The 23,331-nt window shown below is 41.0% G+C and overlaps 14 non-coding genes across 14 annotated transcripts; 10 read left to right on the top strand and 4 right to left on the bottom strand.

The window, feature by feature from the left end:
• Window positions 1-524: 524 nt before the first annotated feature.
• On the top strand, window positions 525-615 carry trnar-ucu (transfer RNA arginine (anticodon UCU)). Its single transcript is given in 2 exon segments — window positions 525-561; window positions 580-615. It is a non-coding gene; the product is annotated as a tRNA-Arg (tRNA).
• Window positions 616-1,053: 438 nt separating this feature from the next.
• Window positions 1,054-1,135, top strand: trnas-gcu (transfer RNA serine (anticodon GCU)). The gene has a single exon. It is a non-coding gene; the product is annotated as a tRNA-Ser (tRNA).
• A 103-nt stretch (window positions 1,136-1,238) lies between these two features.
• On the bottom strand, window positions 1,239-1,312 carry trnat-agu (transfer RNA threonine (anticodon AGU)). Its single transcript has one exon. It is a non-coding gene; the product is annotated as a tRNA-Thr (tRNA).
• Window positions 1,313-2,053: 741 nt separating this feature from the next.
• trnak-uuu (transfer RNA lysine (anticodon UUU)) lies at window positions 2,054-2,126 on the top strand. The gene has a single exon. It is a non-coding gene; the product is annotated as a tRNA-Lys (tRNA).
• Window positions 2,127-3,111: 985 nt separating this feature from the next.
• Window positions 3,112-3,202, top strand: trnar-ucu (transfer RNA arginine (anticodon UCU)). Its single transcript is given in 2 exon segments — window positions 3,112-3,148; window positions 3,167-3,202. It is a non-coding gene; the product is annotated as a tRNA-Arg (tRNA).
• A 3,724-nt stretch (window positions 3,203-6,926) lies between these two features.
• On the top strand, window positions 6,927-7,018 carry trnar-ucu (transfer RNA arginine (anticodon UCU)). The gene is given in 2 exon segments: window positions 6,927-6,964; window positions 6,983-7,018. It is a non-coding gene; the product is annotated as a tRNA-Arg (tRNA).
• A 436-nt stretch (window positions 7,019-7,454) lies between these two features.
• On the top strand, window positions 7,455-7,536 carry trnas-gcu (transfer RNA serine (anticodon GCU)). The gene has a single exon. It is a non-coding gene; the product is annotated as a tRNA-Ser (tRNA).
• A 977-nt stretch (window positions 7,537-8,513) lies between these two features.
• trnak-uuu (transfer RNA lysine (anticodon UUU)) lies at window positions 8,514-8,586 on the top strand. The gene has a single exon. It is a non-coding gene; the product is annotated as a tRNA-Lys (tRNA).
• Window positions 8,587-9,571: 985 nt separating this feature from the next.
• Window positions 9,572-9,662, top strand: trnar-ucu (transfer RNA arginine (anticodon UCU)). The gene is given in 2 exon segments: window positions 9,572-9,608; window positions 9,627-9,662. It is a non-coding gene; the product is annotated as a tRNA-Arg (tRNA).
• Window positions 9,663-10,098: 436 nt separating this feature from the next.
• On the top strand, window positions 10,099-10,180 carry trnas-gcu (transfer RNA serine (anticodon GCU)). Its single transcript has one exon. It is a non-coding gene; the product is annotated as a tRNA-Ser (tRNA).
• Window positions 10,181-10,283: 103 nt separating this feature from the next.
• trnat-agu (transfer RNA threonine (anticodon AGU)) lies at window positions 10,284-10,357 on the bottom strand. The gene has a single exon. It is a non-coding gene; the product is annotated as a tRNA-Thr (tRNA).
• Window positions 10,358-22,541: 12,184 nt separating this feature from the next.
• Window positions 22,542-22,625, top strand: trnas-gcu (transfer RNA serine (anticodon GCU)). The gene has a single exon. It is a non-coding gene; the product is annotated as a tRNA-Ser (tRNA).
• A 167-nt stretch (window positions 22,626-22,792) lies between these two features.
• Window positions 22,793-22,866, bottom strand: trnat-agu (transfer RNA threonine (anticodon AGU)). The gene has a single exon. It is a non-coding gene; the product is annotated as a tRNA-Thr (tRNA).
• Window positions 22,867-23,132: 266 nt separating this feature from the next.
• trnaq-cug (transfer RNA glutamine (anticodon CUG)) lies at window positions 23,133-23,204 on the bottom strand. Its single transcript has one exon. It is a non-coding gene; the product is annotated as a tRNA-Gln (tRNA).
• Window positions 23,205-23,331: the final 127 nt, after the last annotated feature.

Genomic DNA, 23,331 nt, shown 5'->3' on the forward strand with positions numbered 1-23,331 from the left:
TCACTCAGCCGAGTGCATGACAATTCGTCTACTAATTACACCGTGGCCTATAATATTCTGTGCACAGAGGGAGCACATTTACTAATGTAACAGGAGGAGGGAGGAGGATATTTTGTCTTTTTTATATTTTGTCTATACAGCTGTTTATTGCATGGAATGGGAAATGAAAGGTCTGTTCGGTGGGTTTTTTCAATAGTGTTATGTTGTTCCCACTTAGTTGTAATGTGTGAATTATGTTCATACTCTGTGCAGCTTCGGAACCCCGTGTTCCGGCCGGTTTTGTCTATTCAGCTGTTTATTGCACGGAATGGGCAGTTAAAGGTTTTTTAAAGCAACGCCGTGCCCATTCCAAAACAAAAGTTATATACCAAGTTCATGGACATCTAATATTAATTACAGGACTGCCTTTGCTGTAAAGGTTGAACCATCGAAAAAGGAACTGCCCCCAGGCCCTTTTCAAATTCTGCCAAAACAGCAATGCTCAGTTTGTTGGTGGGTACGTTGTTCGCGTCCTGGTCCTCGCAGGCTCTGTGGCGCAATGGATAGCGCGTTGGACTTCTAGTTAAACACTGAGGTGTGATTCAAAGGTTGTGGGTTCGAGTCCCACCAGAGTCGTTGTTTTAGGCTAGCTGTATGACCCCTCAAACATTAGATGTGTTAAACCAGAGCCTGCGCATCCATTTCTTTCTTTTTCTAAGTAAACTAAAGACAAACAGTACGGTTCACCGGCACTTGATCTCGGATCACTGGATTCCAAATCCAGAGTGCTAACCATTACACGATGCAACCTCCCATACTGGGCCACCATGCAGGGACCCTCTCAACATTTCGCTTTTGTGGAAAAGGTTTCTAATATTTCATAATCGCTTGAGCTATCCGGTGCAGCAAGTGCAAAAAACCACACCTGACGCTGCAGGTTTCTTGCTATTGTTTAAACCGCATGCACACTGGCATATAATCGCACACTTTATGACAGGTGTGACGACACCACCTGCACTGTGAACAGATCCTCCGTGTTTCATCCAGTTTGATACTGTGGAGCAGCTCAGACGGGACGAGGTGGCCGAGTGGTTAAGGCGATGGACTGCTAATCCATTGTGCTCTGCACGCGTGGGTTCGAATCCCATCCTCATCGTAAATTGGATTGACTTTTTATTTTCCTTGTCTCTTACCTTTTAACAAAAGTGTTTGTTTAAGCCTAAACGTTTGTGTTACATGTACTGAAAAATAATAAAAACAGGCACCGCTGGGATTCGAACCCAGGATCTCCTGTTTACTAGACAGGCGCTTTAACCATCTAAGCCACGGCGCCCTGCAGCAGGTCACTGAATCTGTGCCAAAGGGCTGTGAAATGAAACGGATAAGGACCACGGCATTACTACTGCCCCTATTACAATGCACCATTCGAAAATGAAGTGGGGAAAGTTTTGCAAATTAAACAAACATCCTTCAAAAACGCGTTAGTCTTTATGAAACCATTTCCGACCTTAGACATCGGAAATGAATTTTATTTCAGCTGACCGATTGAAACATGAAATCAGGTAGTTCACTTGTTTAAAAAAAAATAGTAAAAGTCAGGTCCCACTGAGATTTGAACTCGGATCGCTGGAGTCAGAGGCGTTATCCCCATCTGCAGACAACCGTTCAACTGCATGCATTTCTCCAGGTTGAATTTAAAAAGCGACGTTTTTATTTCTTAGTTCATATTGGAAACTCCTGGCAGGTCTGGCGAACTGAACTATCATTACCCAACAGCACGACATAGAACACTTGACACGTTCAAATAATAGGAAAAGTATTCTTTGAAAATATATGCATTGCATATTTATATTTAAATAACAGCGGTACTGACACCACACTGTGACAGAAATAAACATTTCCTGCTTTTGCAGCGACAAAGTCTGCATTTTATAGTTCAATAATCCGTTTTTTTCCAGGCAAATATGGTGCAGATGCAAGTAGCCTAAACAATTGGTTAGGATACGATTCATTGAGTGGGGCTGGATTTTAATGTATTACATGTTAATGTATTAAACAGTTGCGTTTCTATTGAGCCCGGATAGCTCAGTCGGTAGAGCATCAGACTTTTAATCTGAGGGTCCAGGGTTCAAGTCCCTGTTCGGGCGGTGAGTGTTTTTTAATAACTTTTTTAATAAAGCGAAAGTTATTGGGCTAAACACAATGTTGTATTGTGTATATTGCCCATTTTTATCACCAAAAAGCTCCCGGAACACTGGGTTGCGAAGGTGCTGAGACTACGAAAAATATAAATGACACAGTTTCGGCGTCAAGCAGTTTTGTCTCTTAATTATTCATTAGTCATTTTAGCAGACGCTTCTATCCAAAGCGACTTCCAAAGACTAGGGGTGAACTATGTATCACAGTCTCCTCCAATAGGACCTCGTGTTATGTTTCAAGGACGGAGCACAAGGAGATTAAATGATTTGCTCTGGGTCACACACAGTGTGAATTGGGATTTGAACCGGGAACCACCTGGTATGAAGCCTTTGTCTTTCATCACTGGGCCACCTTACAGAAGCTTCATCGAACACCTTGCTAATTCACTTTTTTTCCACACTCGCTCTTATGTCACAGCCGAGTGCATGACAATTCGTCTAATAATTACACCGTGGCCTATAAAATTCTGTGCACAGAGGGAGCACATTTACTAATGTAACAGGAGGAGGGAGGAGGATATTTTGTCTTTTTTATATTTTGTCTATACAGCTGTTTATTGCATGGAATGGGAAATGAAAGGTCGGTTCGGTGGGTTTTTTCAATAGTGTTATGTTGTTCCCACTTAGTTGTAATGTGTGAATTATGTTCATACTCTGTGCAGCTTCGGAACCCCGTGTTCCGGCCGGTTTTGTCTATTCAGCTGTTTATTGCACGGAATGGGCAGTTAAAGGTTTTTTAAAGCAACGCCGTGCCCATTCCAAAACAAAAGTTATATACCAAGTTCATGGACATCTAATATTAATTACAGGGCTGCCTTTGCTGTCAAGGTTGAACCAACGAAAAAGGAACTGCCCCCAGGCCCTTTTCAAATTCTGCCAAACCAGCAGTGCTCAGTTTGTTGGTGGGTACGTTGTTCGCGTCGTGGCCCTCGCAGGCTCTGTGGCGCAATGGATAGCGCGTTGGACTTCTAGTTAAACACTGAGGTGTGATTCAAAGGTTGTGGGTTCGAGTCCCACCAGAGTCGTTGTTTTAGGCTAGCTGTAGGACCCTCAAACATTAGATGTGTTAAACCAGAGCCTGCGCATCCATTTCTTTCTTTTTCTAAGTCAACTAAAGACAAACAGTACGGTTCACCGGCACTTGATCTCGGATCACTGGATTCCAAATCCAGAGTGCTAACCATTACACGATGCAACCTCCCATACTGGGCCACCATGCAGGGACCCTCTCAACATTTCGCTTTTGTGGAAAAGGTTTCTAATATTTCATAATCGCTTGAGCTATCCGGTGCAGCAAGTGCAAAAAACCACACCTGACGCTGCAGGTTTCTTGCTATTGTTTAAACCGCATGCACACTGGCATATAATCGCACACTTTAGGACAGGTGTGACGACACCACCTGCACTGTGAACAGATCCTCCGTGTTTCATCCAGTTTGATCCTCATCGTAAATTGGATTGACTTTTTATTTTCCTTGTATCTTACCTTTTAACAAAAGTGTTTGTTTAAGCCTAAACGTTTGTGTTACATGTACTGAAAAATAATAACAACAGGCAACGCTAGGATTCCAACCCAGGATCTCCTGTTTACTAGACAGGCGCTTTAACCATCTAAGCCACGGCGCCCTACAGCAGGGCACTGAATCTGTGCCAAAGGCCTGTGAAATGAAACGGATAAGGACAACGGCATTACTACTGCCCCTATTACAATGCACCATTCGAAAATGAAGTGGGGAAAGTTTTGCAAATTAAACAAACATCCTTCAAAAACGCGTTAGTCTTTATGAAACCATTTCCGACCTTAGACATCGGAACTGAATTTTATTTCAGATGACCGATTGAAACATGAAATCAGGTAGTTCACTTGTTTAAAAAAAAATAGTAAAAGTCAGGTCCCACCGAGATTTGAACTCGGATCGCTGGATTCAGAGGCGTTATCCCCATCTGCAGACAACCGTTCAACAGCATGCATTTCTCCAGGTTGAATTTAAAATGCGACGTTTTTATTTCTTAGTTCATATTGGAAACTGCTGGCAGGTCTGGCGAACTGAACTATCATTACCCAACCGCACGACATAGAACACTTGACACGTTCAAATAATAGGAAAAGTATTCTTTGAAAATATATGCATTGCATATTTATATTTAAATAACAGCGGTACTGACACCACACTGTGACAGAAATAAACATTTCCTGCTTTTGCAGCGACAAAGTCTGCATTTATAGTTCAATAATCCGTTTTTTTCCGGCAAATACGGTGCAGACGCAAGTAGCCTAAACAATTTGTTAGGATACAGATTGGTTAGGATACGATTCATTGAGTGGGTATGGATTTTAATGTATTACATGTTAATGTATTAAAGTGTTTCTTTTGTACTGAGCCCGGATAGCTCAGTCGGTAGAGCAGCATACTTTTAATCTGAGGGTCCAGGGTTCAAGTCCCTGTTCGGGCGGTGAGTGTTTTTTAATAACTTTTTAATAAAGCGAAAGTTATTGGGCTAAACACAATGTTGTATTGTGTATATTGCCTATTTTTATCACCAAAAAGCTCCCGGAACACTGGGTTGCGAAGGTGCAAAGACGACGAAAATTATACACATAATACAACTAAGTGAGGGCATCATAACACTATTGACAAAACCCACCGAACCGACCTTTAACTGCCCATTCCGTGCAATAAAACTGTGTATTTATTTTGTTTTTATATGATCTCTCTCTCTCTCTCTCTCTCTCTCTCTCTCTCTCTCTCTCTCTCTCTCTCTCTCTCTCTCTCTCTCTCTCAAATTCAAATTCAAATTCAAATTGGCTTTATTGGCATGACAATAAAAAGAATTGTGTTGCCAAAGCACATACATGGCAAAACCGACTCAAATATACAGACAAAGAATTTTTTTAAATACTAACAGTATCCCTCCTCCCTCTATATTAATACAGTAAACAGAATCCCTCCCTTCCCCTCTATATCAAACAGTACCCCCTTCCCCCTCTATATTAAACAGAATCCCCCCTCCCTCCCTCTATTAAACAGAATCCCCCCTCCCTCTCTCTCACTATCTTTCTCTCTCTCACTCTCACTCTCTCTCTCTCTCTCTCTCTCTCTCTCTCTCTATTTGTTTTAGTATCATCGTTTTTCCCTTTTCTTTATAGTGGAATATAGTGAGGCCTTCTTTCTACTTTGCAGGACAGGAGGTGATAAAGTAACAGTATTTTCACAAGTAGAACAATTGCAAAGGTATGGAATTGCTGGTAGCCCTTAACTGTAACAGTTATATGTGATTAAAAAAATAATAATAACACGTATATATAGCTGCAACAGTTTCACAACATTTATTTTTTGCACAACTTTTTTGTTCTTACTTAGAATGATAAAAAATGTCTTTAAATGTATTTAACATTCATATATGTACATAGGCCTATATTTGATACAAAATGGATACAGTGCAATTACAGTGCAAAGGCAAGCAAACACACTACCTTACAATTATGTAGTTTACAACATGTAAGGAAAAACGAGCAAACAAAGCAAAACAGTTTAGATTTTAATATTACGCAGGATGACTTCAAATACAGAAACCTTGATGCATTTCCCATTTTCTTCTTCAACAAAATTAATTCGTTTTTACATTGTGTGTCATATGCATAGGCTAAATAAATAAATAAAACAGAATAAACAAACAAACTAACAGTTTCGTTTTTATGTCTGAGTTTAATTTTGGAACCTCTTGTCTAGTGCTGTGTGTGTGTGTGTGTGTGTGTGTGTGTGTGTGTGTGTGTGTGTGTGTGTGTGTGTGTGTGTGTGTGTGTGTGTGTGTGTGTGTGTGTGTGTGTGTGTGAATACGAGAGAGAAATGAAACAATGTATTCTTGCTCTAAATGAGTTGCTGCTATATTAAACTATGTGACAGTGTAATGCCTGAGAAAACACGACTGAACCCTTGAAGCAATGCATCGAATTGAAGTATTTGGCTGAAACGCTGCAACTAACAGACAGCAATAGTTTGTGCATTATGAGAATTCAAATGAAATTGTGTTTTAAATAAATTTGACTATTTTACATCCCTGGCATTTTTATTGTGTGTTTGTGTTGTACTTGGTCAAGACCTAAGTCCTTCAGTGGCATATATGGCTGCGATAAATTATAATTTAAACCCAGTTTAGCTTTCAAATGTGGAGCCATGCACTAAACCTGTGATTTTTAATCAATTTGCATGGCTTTTCAGTATTAGAAGGCTATATAGATTAGAACCCCTGGGGGTTATTTTTGAGTTTTACGGTTTCTTATGAATCCTTCGAGATTTCAACGTTTATTTGTGGTGGTTTAGCCTGCTGTTTAAAAAGGTTCTTTGTATACTATTTGGAACCCCTGAAATACGGTTTCTTGGAATAACTTTTTCAAGAGTGTAAGATTTTTAAACCTCACGATTATGTTTTAGAACATTCCCGGAAGGTATAAGTAATAAATCAGACACTTAACGCATGTGTAGCTCATCAATCAACAAAACCTTTATTATTAAACTTCCAGTACCAAACAATATTAAGCCATAGCAGTCAAAACGAATGGTTATTACCCGTTCTCAGTGGGAAGTTGGGCGCGGTCTGGAGTTTCTGCGTCAAGCAGTTTTGTCTCTTAATTATTCATTAGTCATTTTAGCAGACGCTTCTATCCAAAGCGACTTCCAGACTAGGGGTGAACTATGCGTCACAGTCTCCTCCAATAGGACCTCGGTGTTGTGTTTCTAGGACGGAGCAGGCTCTGTGGCGCAATGGATAAGCGCGTTGGACTTCTAGTCAAACACTGATGTGTGATTCAAAGGTTGTGGGTTCGAGTCCCACCAGAGTCGTTGTTTTAGGCTAGCTGTAGGACCCTCAAACATTAGATGTGTAAAACCAGAGCCTGCGCATCCATTTCTTTCTTTTTCTAAGTCAACTAAAGACAAACAGTACGATTCACCGGCACTTGATCTCGGATCACTGGATTTGAAATCCAGAGTGCTAACCATTACACTATGCAACCTCCCATACTGGGCCCCCATGCAGGGACCCTCTCAACATTTCGCTTTTGTGGAAAAGGTTTCTAATATTTCATAATCGCTTGAGCTATCCGGTGCAGCAAGTGCTGAAACCACACCTGACGCTGCAGGTTTCTTGCTATTGTTTAAACCGCATGCACACTGGCATATAATCGCGCACTTTAGGACAGGTTTGACGACACCACCTGCACTGTGAACAGATCCTCCGTGTTTCATCCAGTTTGATAATGTGGAGCAACTCAGACGGGACGAGGTGGCCGAGTGGTTAAGGCGATGGACTGCTAATCCATTGTGCTCTGCACGCGTGGGTTCGAATCCCATCCTCGTCGCAATTTTGATTGACTTTTTTTTCCTTGTCTCTTATCTTTTCACAAAAGTGTTTGTTTGTGAGTACATGTTTATATTTGGCTGCGTTTCGGATAGCCTCCTCCAGTAACAACATGTGACACAAACGCAGCCTAAACGTTTGTGATACATGTGCTGAAAAATAATAACAACAGGCACCGCTGGGATTTGAACCCAGAAATTCCTGTTTACTAGACAGGCGCTTTAACCATCTAAGCCCCGCAGCACGTCACTGAATCTGTGCCAAAGGCCTGTGAAATGAAACGGATAAGGACAACGGCATTACTACTGCCCCTATTACAATGCACCATTCGAAAATGAAGTGGGGGAAAGTTTTGCAAATTAAACAAACTTCCTTCAAAAACGCGTTAGTCTTTATGAAACCATTTCCGACCTTAGACATCGGAACTGAATTTTATTTCAGCTGACCGATTGAAACATGAAATCAGGTAGTTCACTTGTTTAAAAAAAAATAGTAAAAGTCAGGTCCCACTGAGATTTGAACTCGGATCGCTGGATTCAGAGGCGTTATCCCCATCTGCAGACAACCGTTCAACTGCATGCATTTCTCCAGGTTGATTTTAAAAAGCGACGTTTTTATTTCTTAGTTCATATTGGAAACTCCTGGCAGGTCTGGCGAACTGAACTATCATTACCCAACAGCACGACATAGAACACTTGACACGTTCAAATAATAGGAAAAGTATTCTTTGAAAATATATGCATTGCATATTTATATTTAAATAACAGCGGTACTGACACCACACTGTGACAGAAATAAACATTTCCTGCTTTTGCAGCGACAAAGTCTGCATTTTATAGTTCAATAATCCGTTTTTTTCCAGGCAAATATGGTGCAGATGCAAGTAGCCTAAACAATTGGTTAGGATACGATTCATTGAGTGGGGCTGGATTTTAATGTATTACATGTTAATGTATTAAACAGTTGCGTTTCTATTGAGCCCGGATAGCTCAGTCGGTAGAGCATCAGACTTTTAATCTGAGGGTCCAGGGTTCAAGTCCCTGTTCGGGCGGTGAGTGTTTTTTAATAACTTTTTTAATAAAGCGAAAGTTATTGGGCTAAACACAATGTTGTATTGTGTATATTGCCAATTTTTATCACCAAAAAGCTCCCGGAACACTGGGTTGCGAAGGTGCTGAGACTACGAAAAATATAAATTACACAGTTTCGGCGTCAAGCAGTTTTGTCTCTTAATTATTCATTAGTCATTTTAGCAGACGCTTCTATCCAAAGCGACTTCCAAAGACTAGGGGTGAACTATGTATCACAGTCTCCTCCAATAGGACCTCTTGTTATGTTTCAAGGACGGAGCACAAGGAGATTAAATGATTTGCTCTGGGTCACACACAGTGTGAATTGGGATTTGAACCGGGAACCACCTGGTATGAAGCCTTTGTCTTTAATCACTGGGCCACCTTACAGAAGCTTCATCGAACACCTTGCTAATTCACTTTTTTTCCACACTCGCTCTTATGTCACAGCCGAGTGCATGACAATTCGTCTAATAATTACACCGTGGCCTATAAAATTCTGTGCACAGAGGGAGCACATTTACTAATGTAACAGGAGGAGGGAGGAGGATATTTTGTCTTTTTTATATTTTGTCTATACAGCTGTTTATTGCATGGAATGGGAAATGAAAGGTCGGTTCGGTGGGTTTTTTCAATAGTGTTATGTTGTTCCCACTTAGTTGTAATGTGTGAATTATGTTCATACTCTGTGCAGCTTCGGAACCCCGTGTTCCGGCCGGTTTTGTCTATTCAGCTGTTTATTGCACGGAATGGGCAGTTAAAGGTTTTTTAAAGCAACGCCGTGCCCATTCCAAAACAAAAGTTATATACCAAGTTCATGGACATCTAATATTAATTACAGGGCTGCCTTTGCTGTCAAGGTTGAACCAACGAAAAAGGAACTGCCCCCAGGCCCTTTTCAAATTCTGCCAAACCAGCAGTGCTCAGTTTGTTGGTGGGTACGTTGTTCGCGTCCTGGCCCTCGCAGGCTCTGTGGCGCAATGGATAGCGCGTTGGACTTCTAGTTAAACACTGAGGTGTGATTCAAAGGTTGTGGGTTCGAGTCCCACCAGAGTCGTTGTTTTAGGCTAGCTGTAGGACCCTCAAACATTAGATGTGTAAAACCAGAGCCTGCGCATCCATTTCTTTCTTTTTCTAAGTCAACTAAAGACAAACAGTACGGTTCACCGGCACTTGATCTCGGATCACTGGATTCCAAATACAGAGTGCTAACCATTACACCATGCAACCTCCCATACTGGGCCACCATGCAGGGACCCTCTCAACATTTCGCTTTTGTGGAAAAGGTTTCTAATATTTCATAATCGCTTGAGCTATCCGGTGCAGCAAGTGCTCAAACCACACCTGACGCTGCAGGTTTCTTGCTATTGTTTAAAACGCATGCACACTGGCATATAATCGCGCACTTTAGGACAGGTTTGACGACACCACCTGCACTGTGAACAGATCCTCCGTGTTTCATCCAGTTTGATACTGTGGAGCAGCTCAGACGGGACGAGGTGGCCGAGTGGTTAAGGCGATGGACTGCTAATCCATTGTGCTCTGCACGCGTGGGTTCGAATCACATCCTCGTCGTAAATTGGATTGACTTTTTCTTTTCCTTGTCTCTTACCTTTTAACGAAATTGTTTGTTTAAGCCTAAACGTTTGTGTTACATGTACTGAAAAATAATAACAACAGGCACCGCTGGGATTCGAACCCAGGATTTCCTGTTTACTTGACAGGGGCTTTAACCATCTAAGCCACGGCGCCCTGCAGCAGGCTACTGAATCTGTGCCAAAGGGCTGTGAAATGAAACGGATAAGGACCACGGCATTACTACTGCCCCTATTACAATGCACCATTCGAAAATGAAGTGGGGAAAGTTTTGCAAATTAAACAAACATCCTTCAAAAACGCGTTAGTCTTTATGAAACCATTTCCGACCTTAGACATCGGAACTGAATTTTATTTCAGCTGACCGATTGAAACATGAAATCAGGTAGTTCACTTGTTTAAAAAAAAATAGTAAAAGTCAGGTCCCACTGAGATTTGAACTCGGATCGCTGGATTCAGAGGCGTTATCCCCATCTGCAGACAACCGTTCAACAGCATGCATTTCTCCAGGTTGAATATAAAATGCGACGTTTTTATTTCTTAGTTCATATTGGAAACTGCTGGCAGGTCTGGCGAACTGAACTATCATTACCCAACAGCACGACATAGAACACTTGACACGTTCAAATAATAGGAAAAGTGTTCTTTGAAAATATATGCATTGCATATTTATATTTAAATAACAGCGGTACTGACACCACACTGTGACAGAAATAAACATTTCCTGCTTTTGCAGCGACAAAGTCTGCATTTTATAGTTCAATAATCCGTTTTTTTCCAGGCAAATATGGTGCAGACGCAAGTAGCCTAAACAATTGGTTAGGATACGATTCATTGAGTGGGGCTGGATTTTAATGTATTACATGTTAATAAATGGGCGGGGCTTGTTGTTGAAGCCGTTAGGGATGTGGGGAGGCTAGGCAAGGCTCCAGGGTGTGATCACGCTCACACACACACACACACACACACACACACAGAGCAGACCCTGTCCCGGACCGTCGCTCCTCAACACCACCCACCCAGCACAGCCTTCAGCCAGAACAGCTGCTCCGATGAAAAATAAATGCCAATAAAACTTTCACAAAACCAGCAGTTAGAGAAAATTCACTTTGGCATGTACAGAAGGGCAGGTTTTTGCAACTTCCCCTGACAAAAAATCCTGTTAAGAATCACACTCTGATTAGGAATGCTGTTCAAGATTGAGTTAGCCCAGGTACTGTAATACCTGTAATGGTTACACACTACTTTAGTGGAAAAGCATGCTGGATAGAGGCAAATGTTGGAGCCCCAGTACACAGCAGCTCTGAAGAGAGTATTACACTGTTGAAGCATTGGTCTTCTTAGCAGATAGCTGTAAAGGTGTGTGGGTTTGCAATATGCTCCTGGTTTATGACACCCACTTCAATGAGTTACACACACAAGGACGCTTTGGATAGATCGACCTCTGCCAGCCACACTGTGGGGGAATTACTCAAAACAAAACACTTCTTGTCAGAGAAATATTTTTATTTTGTTCAAATTTAAAATGGAACTTTCTTAAAATAACCACATAGAAGGACCCAGAAAAATTAATTGTTTCAAGTTTATTAATGGACTTTTCCATTCAAACTAAACCCAAGTTTTCAAAACGTGCTGATCGCGGGTTATTGAAGTAGTGTGAACAGGGTATTAGAGAAGGCTGTTTGAGCATCGTCTACCTCGGCTCTGCAGTGATGCTGTGAAGGCATTGAGTGACAGAGCTTTAATGCAAGGGGCAGTACAAGGAAGGGCCAGGCTCCTTTGAAAAGAGCTGATCAGACAAGAATAGCAAAACAGAAGAGACTTCAAACTTCAAAGTGCATTAAATGACTCGCTGCTTTCAAACAACATGACTCACAATGCATAGAGGAGGAAAGTGTAGATCTCTGAAGTGCAACATTCAGGTAATCTCTACCACACCTCCTCTAATCAATATGGTATGAGAACTTGTCTTTATACATATGTGTCCTGTTCTAAAGGAACCCCAGCTAGTAGGGTAGGGGTTTCTACTTGTCATGCAACCAGTGCAGGTTTTTTGAATGACCTTGAAATGTGTTACTGAAATGATCTGGTGCCAGCAATCAGGCTAAACACCTCCATAGTTACAATACCTAACAAAGCAATGTTATGTACATCAATGAACTATCCTAACTGTGCAGTTTTTAAAAAACCACATGTTACAGCAAATATTTATTTTCATTTTATAACATATCTAGAACACAGCCACTAAGTAAACCATTGAATACACACAGGTGAGATATGTTACAAGGTGGAAAACAACTAGAACAACAGTTCAGAGCACCTGAGAGCACTTCAGAGCACCTGAGAGCACTTCAGAGCACATGAGAGCACTTCAGAGCACCTGAGAGCTCTTCAGAGCCCCTGAGAGCACTTCAGAGCACCTGAGAGCATTTCAGAGCACCTGAGAGCACTTCAGAGCCCCTGAGAGCACGAGCCTGTTTGCTCAGATTGTTGGCATTTAATCACTTTAGCAACACTTCTCAACAGGTTACCTCTATTAACTAGGTTACATAACACAGCAGCTAGTAAAATCAACAAGACATGCAATTATAAATCCTGTAGTACACACCTGGGTATAATTACATTACCAAATGATCTTCAATGGCAATGCAGCAATGGCTTTGTACAGTGCTGGCAGCTGCAAGTTGCCAGTGAAATGGTACCACATATTTTGATATGTGGTGCTGATGCAGTACTGTACCTGGAACACTGTGCAAAATTTGCTCCAAATGTGTTGCTGTTTCTGGTTTTTGTGGTTTGCTAATGTCTGCTGGGGCGATATCCTGGTATCATAATGGTATCCCAATAGGGGGTTTTTGCAACGCTACTGCATTAGCGAGAGATTTGTTGCAGCTTATGCACTCAGATAACCTAAGCTCTGTGACTCAAGCCTACGAAACAGGATGTATTTGTAGAAAACAGTCTTCCAAGATGTAATTGGGCCTTTCCGAAGCTGGTTAATGAGTCGTGCATTAAAGAAGATCAGAACTGTACATTGTGTAACACTGAAACTTATGTCATCCCACCAGGAAGTGAGTGTTTGTTTCAGCTTTCCGTCTCCCGATTAATAGCCTGTCTGGCGCTGCTAACAGATAGGATTCTTCTCACACTATATAGATCCTCGTTTACTTGGCAGCTCAGTCATTCAGATAGTAACCTGGAGAAGATCCAGGTACTGCGCACAAGCCAATAAAACCTCTCTCCCACACAGATCAAAGGGCCAGCCATATAAGGCAATTATGGGAACCTCGCTCTATACTGATCAACCATGGTTCTGTTACAGGTACAGTATACTGACTTTTAGGCTGTGTCTAGACTAGCGGTGCCAATCTCTGTACCCTTTATTATAAAACATGCAGTGCCCAGGACAGTAGCACCACAGTGATTGTTCCTCCGAGCACTGACCTAGGATCATTGAAATGTACGGAAATAACACTGCCCCTAAGCTTGATCCCAGTAAAACATCAATATTTCTTTCTACAGCCAAGATTTAAATCAGTGAAACCCCAGCCAAATTCTCAATTCCAGATCGTTGTAGAGAACAAAATAATTCACCATGCTGCTTGCATTCTCTACATAGGGCTCTTGCAATTTTGAAAGACGCATTGCAAACATGTATTTTTATTTTAGAACATGAGATCCGGTGTTACTGTGGTGTCAGTTTGCATGTATTACTTTCAGCTAGTTTTTTTACGGTTTCACTTCCTAGGTCATTTCACCTCAGTAGTATCTTCAGAGTCAGAGCATGTTACTGGCTACAAACCATGCCAGCCAATAGCTTACAGAACACAGTACACAGTGTGCTTCCTCCCTGTGAGTTTTCATGAAGTCTGAAGATATCCCCTCAAGTTTTCAGTCACACCAAATTGAGTTACCAGTATGTCAATAAAGTAAAATAAAAACAGCTTGGGTTTATTATATTGAATGGGACCAGAAAGAAGTGCCTGTGCCCTTTTAACAACTTCTGTAATCTACTAATCTAATCTACTCTTTAAATAATTAGTTTGGGTAAACCTGTCTGACAGCTTTCTGAAACGTGGTGTAACAATGGCAGGAAAAACATAGTACAGGGGCTTTGGTCTTAAATACAGTACTGTATTCATCAATGCCTTCTGGCTTTCAAATATTCAGAGGTCATAATACAATAGGTACTGTATCACAATACACACGATATAGGTGAGGAGCTACTTTGAATGACATGTCCTCTCAAGTGCCACAACTTTGCTCTCTGAATATGATCGCATCTGAAGGAGTTCGCGAGAACGCATGCTGGGAGTCGCACTTAACAAGGTTCTCATGAAAAGAATAAGGCTTCTGTGCAGATAAACAAATAGGAAAATGGCCAATCCTTAACTCCATCCCCGTTTCCTGCTCCTCGGCAGCTGTAAACTTTAAACAGTTTGGTTTTGGAATTCCACATGTTAGCCCCTGGAGTCCATCCAAGATACAGTTTCTGAGAACTCTGAGGCTACACTTCTGAAACACAGGGTTTAAAATGAGAGAAAACCTACTGCTGGAAGCCCAAAGGAATCCCTGCTGCAGTTTTCAATTTCTCAGCCGGTGTACAGAACCTCTTTCTCTCACATGGGTATGTAATTCAGTGATCCAGAACACCACAAGAGGATACAGTCACACACACACACAACCCCCTTATCCCTCCAACTATCTTTCAGCTAAACTGTTCTGTGCTGCCTGTAGCCTATAGCCAGTTCCGCACAGAGACAGTTTTGTTGGCCAATACTATAGAGCAGTGGTTCTCAAACTTCTAATTGGGAGCCTATTTATAGTGACTTGGCTCCATCACAACAGCTCAAATATACCACTGTATTATTATATTACAGAAATACATCTCTACCAGTACATTGTATGCATTTTTCATTTGATAGACATTGAAGGAAGATGCGAGAGAAAACAGAACTCTACCACAAGTTGTGCAATGTGTTGGTTTGACGGGGATAAAGCTGTCGGTTTTTGCATCCGACAGACATCACTAACTGTGTTGTATTGCACAAGGTGTGGTCCCTCTTCTATCACAAGGTCAATCTGTAATGCTGCCTGTAAGTAGGTGACAGATCTACAAATTGAAATGTCTGTCACCGACATAACTAACCACGGAGCCCGTTCAGGCAAGACGCGGTGTTTTTTTGCAATGTAAAGTGTAAAAACAGAAGTCTTGGGAATAAATGGGGGTTATAATATTGCCCTGGGGAGCCCAACAGTTTTGTGATTACTAATGTGGTCTTCCACAGTTTAGTGAAGACTTCTTGAAAAGCCTAACCAGAAATTAAATAGAATATTTCCATGTTTCCACTGCAGCAAAGCATAATGTCATCTGTGTGTCTTACCGCTGGTGAAGCAAAATCTTTACTAAACACTACTTTAAATACCATTTAAAAAATCTTCCAATGAAAACAGATTAATGTGAAGAATGTCACAAGTGTTTCTGGTGCTCGTCTGTAATTTAAAACCCACGAACACACTACACCTAAGAATAGTAAATCAACAATGGACTTTTAAAACGTGTCTTCTTTCCTGAGACAGTTCAGGAATCGTGCGCAACCCCCCGTGTCTGTATTGCTGTCAATGTGTTTTTAAACATTAAACAAAGATGTTTAATAATAAAATGACGAGCACAACTGCAAAGTAAAATCTATTTCAGGATTCAGAATGTCTCCACGCGGCTCTTGTGAACTGTACCACTAATTACAAGAAAAAGAAAACGTCATCATTTAGATGCATGTTTAAATCACAAGGCAGTTCGTGCTTTTTTGACTGTCACGTGCTACATGCTTAAGTATCAGATTTAGCTGTGGATTTACCTCACACATATATAAATCACAAACACATAACTAATCCAGAACTCTTGACCTAAAAAAAACAAAACAATGTAGCGATGAGCAGGGTTAAAAAAAAAAAAAAAACATTGCCCTGTTAGAAGGCGATTTAAATACTGCAAGTGCAGTTTTCTAGCGATAACTTATGGTATGCTACAGCGGACTGCTAATGCGGGTATTGTTTTACATTCTACCCAATAAACAATATATATATATATATATATATATATATATATATATATATATATATATATATATATATATATATATATATATATTATACACACATACATAATATTATATGGATATGTGAAACAAGTATATTGTTGCACATATGAACGTAATGACCATATTAATGTTAATATAATATAATGTAGCATAATTAATACAATGTAAAAAGAAATATGGACTGACCAGTTTTCTGAGCGACGACTCGTCCAGAGTGGAGTACCTTTCTCCTGACATCACGTCGAATTCCGATGTCACCGATTGTTCAGTATTTGAATTTCCTTGAGGAATGTGAAGTGCGGTGCTGGGTACTTATTTTCTTTGAGTCGGTCTAGTAGAAGGAAATGACTGCAATCAGATTAAATTCCTTGCAGTCTTCGTGAAGCCGAGTAGCTGGAATTTAAAAGCGAAAGCCTGGTTCTTTTTTGTGTGGGATATAGGAACAGATTTGACTCCCAAAGTTAGCACAAGCACTGTCGGTTTCACTCTCTCCCGAGTCCTGTGGAGCCTCCTCAGACACGCTCCCCGTTCCCGAATCAAGACTAGCAACCCCTTTTTAAAACCCCGCAGTTTTCATGAAGTGTCTAGAATGATTAATGTTTTTAGTGATTAGTACACGCAGTTTCTTTCAGCCTCGGATTTGCAGCTACTCCAAAGAGGATTAACAACACGATCGGATTCTGTACAGACGAGGGTGCATTTATTTGAAAGTGCTTACCGTTGCCTGTGGTTTCCCAGCTGTGAATATCTATAAAGAAAACTTTAAAAGTGTGATGATTTCACTGGCACCCGCTGTATAGTATGACTACAGATGACCATCAAATCACGGTGCAGTATCGTAAACACACTTCACCTGACTCAACAGTCAGTTTTGCTTTATATTCCTCGTCAGAACTGTCATAATGTATTTTTTAAAATCTCTGTTCTTCGTCAGATTAGTTGCAGTACACGTCGTATATCAGTTTCCCTGTGCAGACTGAATATGGGATTTGTAACGATCGTTTTCTAAGCTCGTGTCGCTTCAATAGGTTTGCTGCAGCTTCTCTCTCAGAGTTTAAATCTCTTTCTCCAATATCCTACCCTGAGCGCGAGCTTCAAATCCGCACTGCTTCCCTCACGTGTACAGCATAACCCCGCCCACGGGAACAGATCACGCCCAATCATAAATAAGCAAAAGAAAGTGGAACCACGCATAAAGGCGAACACAGATCCCCAATTGGTCAGATTGAATGGTTTATCTCGCCCTTTTACAGAAAGAGCTTTTGGGGGCTGTAGTCTTTTTGGCCACTATCGAGAAACAGGTGCACTTTAACCCACATTTTTTCTTATTAATAAAATAAATTATTCAAATGTCTTGATAATCGCGAAAAAAGATTTAACAGTTAATTTTTGGAAATAATCTTACCAATTAGCTGCTGATGTGTCTAAATCGTAGCACGATTATAATCGTATGTAGTACATACTTGTTTGCCTAAATAGCTGACCCATCACTCGACTGATTAATTTGTTATATATGGATTGTGCGATATATAAAAGCTGCATCTCCCTGTTGCAAGATAAGAGCATTTGATATAGAGCATGCAGTTGGAAGGTTCACAAAGAACGGTCTTAACCACATAAGACCGTCTTTTCCCTTCCTCGTTTCTCCCACCCTACACAGCTGCTCCGCTCCCTCCACTGGTTCCCTATCGCTGCTCGCATACAATTCAAAACTCTTGTTCGCGCCTATCGCTGTCTCGACCTTTCTGCTCCCTCCTATCTCCAGACTATCATTTCTCCCTACACCCCCACCTCGCCCCCTCCGCTCCTCCACCACCTTCAGATTAGCTGTACCATTTTGAATAAAAAGGCGCCCCCAACGCATTCAACCTCGCAAGCACCTGCCTGCGTCTTTGTCAGCTACCTGGTCTGGGAACGTCACCACCCAGCATAACTGAATTACTAGCTCCACATTTGTTTCAGTAGCTTACACAGTAGCTGGTTGCAGAACATTGAAAGGACATTCATGTGAACGTGACAAAAACGTGCTCATAAAAACCTCTAGACAAGTTTCGCCTTAAAATTCCCACTGCTCTTATAACTTCTCTTATCCGTATATTTTTTAAGATCTATAAAGTGTCTTTATATAAAGAGCCCGCTGGTGATCTGCCGACCTGGTTTAGGTTTCTCTTATGTTGATAACATTGCACCGCTGTGCTTTATGGTACTGGCATTTACTTATCATTTATAAAGACACTTTAGCTGTAATTGACCAATCAGCTGCTTCCCCTAATGACTGACATGCTTTAAGTCTGGTGATGTGTAGACCCTGAAGACGAGGTGAAAAAAACTGAAGCTACCTGGAAGTAAGGCATACAAACTGAGAAGTCCCTTTAACCAAGTACAGAACCAGATTTATAAAAAAGAAAATGAATTTTGCTAAAACGTGTTTTTCAACCAACAGGTAGGAATATTTTTTTTCAGCTGCAGGCACTGTAAAGCCTTGATTAGAATTGTAACTGGGGGCCCTTTGGAGTAATGGCCACAGCTAAGTCAGGCTGGTACTCCCCTCTTGTTCAATTAGGAAAGGAAACCACTATATAACAAAGCAGCATGGCTGTTTAACTGCCTTGACTAGAAAGCATGTGCAAGATGTTTAGTATAAATATACAGTCTCTAGAAGTCATTCTCAAAGTTCAGTACCTGCTTGGAAGTAAACTTCAGGGAAAAGATTGTTTGCCTTCTTTGGAGTTCTGTTTGGCATGTGTTGGAATGCATAATCCTTTCACATTAGAATTGCACCACAAAATAGCGGTTACCCTTTTAAGGACTGGTAAAAAAATATCCCTGCTGGTCACAATTTTTTATTTAAATTTTAAGAAATTGAAAAACAGTTTGTGTCAACTCGAGAAGGAGTTTGAGAAGCTGCCCCTCCAAAACCTTGAAAAAACATATTTGCGTTATAAAATAGATATATAGATAGGAAACGTATTGTGGTACAACAAATCTTGCAAAGGACTCACTTTAGCAATTTTGAAAACAGAGCCATCATTTATTTTGTTAGTGTGTTGCTTACTGCTCTGCAGAATATGATTATGATACTCTTCTTCTCCTCTTTTCCCTCCTCTTCTCAAGGCTGGATGTTTTGAGAGCATTGCTTCCTTGCTAGATAACAGAGCAGCCTGCCTGCTTTTACCTGTCCCAGCCCAAGGCACAGTATTTTTTTTTTAACACAGATAATACTGACAGTAAACACACAACACAGACTATATAAATAGATCAAAGCATGTATTTCACTTGTATCTCAGTTTCTATAAAGCTCTTACCCCCACTCTATTTGCTTAGGATGCATCTTGGTATTCTTGAATAGATAATCGGCTTCAAATATATGAAACTGTTTTTAATGAGCAAGTCAAGTTTCAGTCTGGACAACTGTTGTGATTAAAAACAGAATGTGTATTTTTATTACAGAATAAAAACAGTTGCCATCAGCATGAATCACTGCATTTTGACTTGCTTGCTTTTGTCGTTCGGGCTGTTTCAAATTGTGATTTACATTTCTCAGCCAGTGCCCGACTGCCAACTCCCCTGGCGAGGCTGGAAATGAGGTTAGATGGGAGGAGGTAAACTCAGAGAAAGGTACTTCTATAATGAAGCTTGACGTGAATGTGGGAGCTACCTCTTTAGTCCAATGGCTGCTTGACTTTTGCAATGGTTACAAGGATCGTCCTGTCAATCAAATTCAGATAATAATTATTATGATGTATTTATTTGGCAGGTAACCTAACCTTGTGCCTTATTACCAACCAAATACATTTTTCTGTGAACTGTGGGCTATTGAGTTTTTCCTTCACATCTTTTTTTAATTAGATTTGTTTATGGTAATATTAAACAAAGTGAATTGAATCTGAAATTGTGGCATATTTTACAGGATTCCTATGCACCACAAAACAACAAGGGTGGTTGAATACATTTTTGTGTCTCCGTATACCTTGTAAAAGCAAAATAAAATAAAAAAAAAAAATTGCAGTTGCTAACCGTCATTTTTGGATTTGTTATTTTAATGAAAAAAGAAACTCAAAACATTTCTAAGGCCAGCTGATAAGTTGTTCCAAACAAACACTGCAGGGAACTAAATGAGAACGGTCTGTCATTCGCAATCTGCTTACCCGCTTAAAAAAGAAAACACTTTTCTCTTTTCATAACGCTAAATAAATAGTTTTAGATTAGCTATGCTTTCACTAGTAATGTTTGTACAGCAATCCTAATTAGCCTAATCACTGATCTCCCACATTTGCGTGAATGCAACAGAAGATGTGTACAGGGTTGACTTATACCCTCAGATTGTTAAAGAATGTCCTTGTTTCATGTGAATTGGATAAACAGTTCTCTGTACAACCTTGTAACATACTTGCGCCTCCATTTGCTTGGAATATGCATCTCCTTCATGGCATAATAAACATGTGATATACCATTTACTGCATGGGAATGTTGTGGTCTCCCTTTCAAGCAATGCCTTGTTATAACAAGTCCATTCCTCAGTTGAACAATACTTATTAAACTCTTTATCTCACGGAGGGTGTAAGGGTTCACTCACAGCTATTCAAGCACAGTCTCTCTCAGCAGTATGTGGCTCTGTGACGTGAAAACAAGGTGACCTAGGGGTTAGCTGAAATGTGAAAGAAGTAAGGCTTGCTTGGTAAAGTCCCTTCAATCTGGGTCACGAGGCAATGACCTGAAAAGCACACAGCTCTAAAAAAATGCTCTTTTAAATATTCTGGGGATAGAAAAGCATGCCAGACACAGAGAGAGGGTAGGATTCGGATTCTTTTTAACGAAATAACTCGAGATATGCAGCAAAATAATTCTGGTTCCATTCCATGGGCAGTCCTGTACCTTTAAAAAAACAAGAGTGTATAGATACGTGCAATATACAATGCAATGTTATGCAATTATTTTAATAGACTTTAACATTAGTGTTAAACATGGTTTTTAGACCTGTTTACTTGCCTTAGCAGTGTTATCACTCGCCGCTATATTTTGGTTCTTAACTTTTATATATTAAATAAGCGATAACTTCAGGGCTGGATGAGTGTACCGAAATAAGCCGACTCTCTGCTCAACACCTTGTCGAGGTCTGCTTATACTAGTGAGGAAAACTATCCCCCCCCCCCCCCCCCCCCCCCCCCCGTGTTAAACTCAACCAACCATAACTACTAGCGTTCTTGCAGTAGGGCGTTTATAAGTGAGGGTCGCCTATATATATTTACAGTTGCAGGGGGAACATGTTAGGGCCTCAGGAGCACATTCATTTCTGAGTTTACACTGCCATCTGGCGGCAGATCTGGGGAACTGATTTATCATTACCCACCCGCCCGCCATAAAACGCTTCTCACGTTCAAATAATTCAAAAAAATTAAATGGAAATATGCATTGCAAAAGCTGGCGTCTCACTTGTAACTAGCAACTGTGTAATCTTTTTTTGCGGGCAGAGAAGGTCATTCTGAAAGGGATTGCGAATGAATGTGCACAGTCTCTGAAATAATGTGTGGTGCGTTGTTCGAGCCACAGCCAATGATTAGAACTCTGTATATGTGTACATCTGACTAATTAATTGTAAGGCGGTACGAGTTAGCTGAGTGGTTAAGGTCATGCACTGCTAATTAATTCTGCTCTGCACGCGTGGATCGAAACCCGTCTTCGTTGCAACTTTGATTGACAACTTTCGTTGTCGCTTATCTTTTCACAAAAGCGTTTATATGTGAGTTCTAGTTAAACACTGAGGTGTGTTTCAAAGGTTGTGGGTTCGAGTCCCACCAGAGTCGTTGTTTTAGGCTAGCTGTAGGACCCTCAAACATTAGATGTGTAAAACAAGAGCCTGCGCATCCATTTCTTTCTTTTTCTAAGTCAACTAAAGACAAACAGTACGATTCACCGGCACTTGATCTCGGATCACTGGATTTGAAATCCAGAGTGCTAACCATTACACTATGCAACCTCCCATACTGGGCCCCCATGCAGGGACCCTCTCAACATTTCGCTTTTGTGGAAAAGGTTTCTAATATTTCATAATCGCTTGAGCTATCCGGTGCAGCAAGTGCTGAAACCACACCTGACGCTGCAGGTTTCTTGCTATTGTTTAAACCGCATGCACACTGGCATATAATCGCGCACTTTGGGACAGGTTTGACGACACCACCTGCACTCTGAACAGATCCTCCGTGTTTCATCCAGTTTGATACTGTGGAGCAGCTCAGACGGGACGAGGTGGCCGAGTGGTTAAGGCGATGGACTGCTAATCCATTGTGCTCTGCACGCGTGGGTTCGAATCCCATCTCGTCGCAAGTTTGATTGACTTTTTTTTCCTTGTCTCTTATCTTTTCACAAAAGTGTTTGTTTGTGAGTACATGATTATATTTGGCTGCGTTTCGGATAGCCTCCTCCAGTAACAACATGTGACACAAACGCAGCCTAAACGTTTGTGTTACATGTGCTGAAAAATAATAACAACAGGCACCGCTGGGATTTGAACTCAGGATCTCCTGTTTACTAGACAGGCGCTTTAACCATCTAAGCCACGGCGCCCTGCAGAATGTCACTGAATCTGTGCCAAAGGGCTGTGAAATGAAACGGATAAGGACCACGGCTTTACTACTGCCCCTATTACAATGCACCATTCGAAAATGAAGTGGGGGAAAGTTTTGCAAATTAAACAAACATCATTAAAAAACGCGTTAGTCTTTATGAAACCATTTCCGACCTTGACATCGGAACTGCATTTTATTTCAGCTGACCGATTGAAACATGAAATCAGGTAGTTCACTTGTTAAAAAAAAAAAATAGTAAAAGTCAGGTCCCACCGAGATTTGAACTCGGATCGCTGGATTCAGAGTCCAGAGTGCTAACCATTACACCATGGAACCGCGGTGAAGACCAGCGAGGTGGATGGGTTGTCAGCTGTCAATTGCCCCCGATGACGACCCCTGGACCGCAAGGCGTTATCCCCATCTGCAGACAACCGTTCAACAGCATGCATTTCTCCAGGTTGAA

Source organism: Acipenser ruthenus, chromosome 11 (assembly GCF_902713425.1).
Source record: "Acipenser ruthenus chromosome 11, fAciRut3.2 maternal haplotype, whole genome shotgun sequence".
In the NCBI taxonomy this organism is placed as follows: Eukaryota; Metazoa; Chordata; class Actinopteri; order Acipenseriformes; family Acipenseridae; genus Acipenser; species Acipenser ruthenus.